The 4277-nt window shown below is 41.2% G+C and overlaps 1 non-coding gene across 1 annotated transcript; it reads left to right on the top strand.

The window, feature by feature from the left end:
* Positions 1-940: 940 nt before the first annotated feature.
* Positions 941-1044, top strand: LOC112725492 (small nucleolar RNA R71). Its single transcript, XR_003164597.1, has one exon. It is a non-coding gene; the product is annotated as a small nucleolar RNA R71 (small nucleolar RNA).
* Positions 1045-4277: the final 3233 nt, after the last annotated feature.

Below are 4277 nucleotides of genomic sequence, written 5' to 3'. Positions count from 1 at the left end.
CCTCCCCCCTTTTTGTGAACTTAAAGTCGGAACTTGAGCTTCGCCCTGCTCTTCTTCCTCTTTATTTGAGTCATCTTCTTGTGGTTTCTGGTGGGTTTCCTTCAGTTCCTTCCCACTCCGAAGGGTGATAGCCTGACACTCCTCCCTTTTGGTTGAGTTAGTTTTACTGCGAAGGTTGTGGCTGGGAATTTGCTTGAATAAATAGCCAATTTGTGTCTCAAGTTTCTTGATGGCAGCATCCTGATTCTGCATATTTGACTGCACTTCCTCTCTGAATGCTTTACTGTCTTGGATATCCTTGCATATGCCTTCAAGTAGATTTTCAATCCTTGAGATTCTTTCATCAAATGATGATAGGTCAGGTTTAGGAGGGTTGTTCTGGCCTTGATATGAATGTGGAGAGGTGTTGTTACTGGGATGTTGATATGGTCTAGATGTGAAATTGTTTGGATTTGGGCGTCTTTGATCAAGGCTTTGGTCTTGTTGATTTTCCCACCCAAAGTTTGGGTGATTCCTCCATCCAGGGTTGTAATTCTTGGAGTAAGGATCATGGTTCTGCCTAGGTGAATTTCCAATGTAGTTGGCTTGCTCCTGACTACCCTCTGCTTCTTCATTCACTCCTTCTTAGGTTGTTGATGAAGTGGAGATTGCTGCTACTTGGTTTCTCTCCATCTTCTTGGTGAGGTCAGCCAGCTGCTGAGTAATGAGCTTGTTTTGGACCAACAGAGCATCTACATTGTTTAGCTCCATTACTCCTCTTGTGTTCCCTCTTTCGGAAGCATAGAAGTAGTCGTTCTCTGCTACTGTTTTAATGACATCTATAGCCTCCTCAATGGTTTTCTTCTTGTTCAAAGATCCTCCGGATGAATGGTCTACGACCTTCTTTGACTCATAAGAGAGCCCTTCATAGAAAATGTGCAGCTGCACCCATTCGTTGAACATGTCAGGTGGACACCTCCTTGTCAGGTCCTTAAACCTCTCCCATGCCTCATATAGAGTCTCACCATCTTGTTGCCTGAAGGTTTGGACCTCAGCTCTCAGCCTATTGATTCTTTGAGGAGGGTAAAATCTTGCTAAGAATTTGTTCACCACGTCTTCCCAAGTTGTCAAGCTTTCCCTTGGGAAAGATTCCAGCCACTTGGTTGCCTTATCCCTGAATGAGAATGGAAATAAGAGTAGTCTATAGGCGTCAGGATGAACACCATTAGACTTCATTGTGTCACATATTCTCAGGAAGGTGGTTAAATGTTGATTTGGGTCCTCTTGGACACTTCCTCTGAACGAACAGTTGTTCTGCACAAGGGTGATGAGCTGTGGCTTCAGTTCAAAATTGTTGGCATGGATGGTTGGCTTTTGAATGCTACTTCCACAGTTTCCTGGGTTTGGATTGATGTAAGAGCCTAAAACTCTTCTATCCTCCCCAGCATGATTTGCTCGACCTCTTCCGCCATGGTTGTGAGCCTCTTCTTCATGATGGTTTTCCATGTTTTCTTCCATGTTTGGTTCAAAGTATTCCTCAAAGTGTTCCTCCTCTTCTTCAGCACCAACTACACGTTTATCTCTTGCCTCCCTCCTTAACCTAAGGAAGGTTCTCTCAGGTTCAGAATCAAAGGAAGTTGAAGCCCCGCTTCTTCTCCCTGTCATACAACCAACAAGTACAAGCAAAGAGAATAGGTGCAGAAAGTATATCTGTCAGAATTACTGTTAGTGTGAGTGATGCAATATATCAAACAGTTAGTGGGTTAGTACGATGAAGTGTAAATAACAAAAAAAATAGTAGGAGGAAGGGAAGAAATTAACTAAAACAGGAAGTAAATAACTCAAACAGAAATTTAAATCAAACAAAAAATAAAATGCTCAATCTAGTTATCCTCCAATCTAATCATTGTTGATGCACAATCAATCCCCGGCAACGGCGCCATAAAGTTGATGCACGGAACACTTGTCTCATAACAAATTTCCTTTGGCAAGTGTACCGAATTTGTCGTCAAGTAAAAACTCACAATAGAGTGAGGTCGAATCCCACAAGGATTGATTGATCAAGCAACTTTAATTAGAGGAATGTTCTAGTTGAGCGAATCAGAAATTTAGTTGAGAATTGTAGAAAATTAAATGGCGGGAAAGTAAATGGCAGAAAGTAAATTGCAGAATCTTAAATGGGAATGGGGGAATTGCTCATAAATGTAAATGACAGAAATTAAAGAGAATGGGTAAGATCAGAAATGGGGAGTTCATTGGGCTTAGGAGATGTTGCATTCTCCGGATCAATTTCATTTTCATCTCTTCCTCAATAAATGCACTCATTGATCTCCTTGGCAATCTTAAGTGATTGAATTACAATTTCTTGTAATTGAATCTCTCAAATCTTGATCAATAGCCAATTCCTTGGTCAATTGCTCATGAGAAGAGATGAAATATGGTCACTGATTATACCACATGCATTTCCCAAATCAAGTATTGAGAGGATTATAGTCACATATCCATCCAAACCCAATTTGGTCCAGCATGAGAAAGCATTTCTAGCTTGATCTCTTCATTCCTATTCCAAGGTTCAGAAGAGATCCAAGTATGAATAGTTTCTTTTCCAAGATCACTATCCAATTGGATGAAGATCGAAAGCTTTCAAGTAAAATCAAGAGAAAAGATAGAAGAATAATAATGAAAACTAGTATTGATCCATCAAATTACAACAGAGCTCCCTAACCCAATGAAAGGGGTTTAGTTGTTCATAGCTCTGGAAAATGAAAACAAAGATGGAGAATACATAATGAAAACTAGAAGTGCAGAGAAAGTAAACACAGGAAGTAGTTCTATGCTATTTTCCAACTCCCCGGAACTCCCTAAATAATTCAAAGCTACTCCTATATATACTACTCTTCTCATCTTCTAGTTGGCTCTTCAAGTCTTGGGCCTTTGGATCTTGAGTTTGAAGCAGTTCTTTTCTTCATTTGGGCTTGGCTTTACTTGCAGAGAGAAAGTGTGAAGTGGGCAAAGACTTTAGCTCAGGGCGTTAGGGGTGTTAACGTTTAGTGAAAATATGAGTTCGAGAACGTTAGTGACAATCAACTTTCTCACTAACGTTCCTAAGTAAAAGCCACGTTAACTTCAACGTTAGTGGCACAAACGTTGCCACTAACGTTGCCTCTAGGTCCTTCGCACACGTTATTGGGGCTTAACTTTCCCAATAACGTTGAAAAGCCCCCATTGCTCCTACGTTAGAGCCCACGTTAACTTAGTTAACGTGGCTCTTTAACGTGGGCTTGCCATCCTTCGAGAACGTTAGTGACTCTCAACATTGTCACTAATGTTCCAATGTGCCCCCATGTCTCACGTTAGAGCCCACGTTAACTTAGTTAACGTGGCTCTTTAACGTGGCATTGCTTAGCCATCCCCAACGTTAGTGACAATGTTGAGTGTCACTAACGTTGGCTCATCTTTTACTCATCCACGTTAGCTTCCACGTTAACTAAGTTAACGTGGGAGTTAACGTGGCTCATAGTGGCTTGTGTGGCTCCTTCCAACGTTAGTGACAATGTTGAGTGTCACTAACGTTGGCCATCACCTTCTTCTCTCACGTTAGCCTCCACGTTAACTAAGTTAACGTGGAAGTTAACGTGGCTCCTTGGGGTTGTGTGGTTGCTTCCAACGTTAGTGACAATGTTGGGTGTCACTAACGTTGTCGACCACTCTTGCCTCTTCACGTTAGCTTCCACGTTAACCAAGTTAACGTGGGAGTTAACGTGGCATTGTGCACTTAGGCAAACGTTAGTGACAATGTTGAATGTCACTAACGTTTGCTTCCTTTCCCCCTTTTAACGTTAGAGGCTACGTTAACTAAGTTAACGTGGACTCTAACGTGGCCACTTGTGAGCATTGGCCAACGTTAGTGATAATGTTAAGTGTCACTAACGTTGGCTCAAATTCCCTTCTTCACATTAGAGTTCACGTTAACTTAGTTAACATGACTCTTAACGTGGATAATGATGGCTTCGAGAGCGTTATTGGCAATCATTTTTCTCATTAACTCTGCAAGTTACCTCCCATTCCTTGCTTCCTTTGGTCCTGAAATCAGGCAATAGAGTGCATCAAAGTTCTAGTCCAAGTCATGGGTAATGCAGCATACAATTTGTCACTAAACTCATGCAAAATCCTCATGAAATCATGTAAAATGCACAATGTATGCTTGAATCCAGGTGTAAGTGAATATCTACCAAAAACTAGCTTATTTCCTAAGAAAATGCATGAAACTACCCTAAAAACAGTAAAGAAAAGGTCAG

The sequence above is a fragment of the Arachis hypogaea genome, chromosome 11 (assembly GCF_003086295.3).
Source record: "Arachis hypogaea cultivar Tifrunner chromosome 11, arahy.Tifrunner.gnm2.J5K5, whole genome shotgun sequence".
NCBI classification, from domain to species: Eukaryota; Viridiplantae; Streptophyta; class Magnoliopsida; order Fabales; family Fabaceae; genus Arachis; species Arachis hypogaea.
Note: the sequence above shows the minus strand (reverse complement) of the source record. Positions and strands in the feature narration are given on the sequence as shown.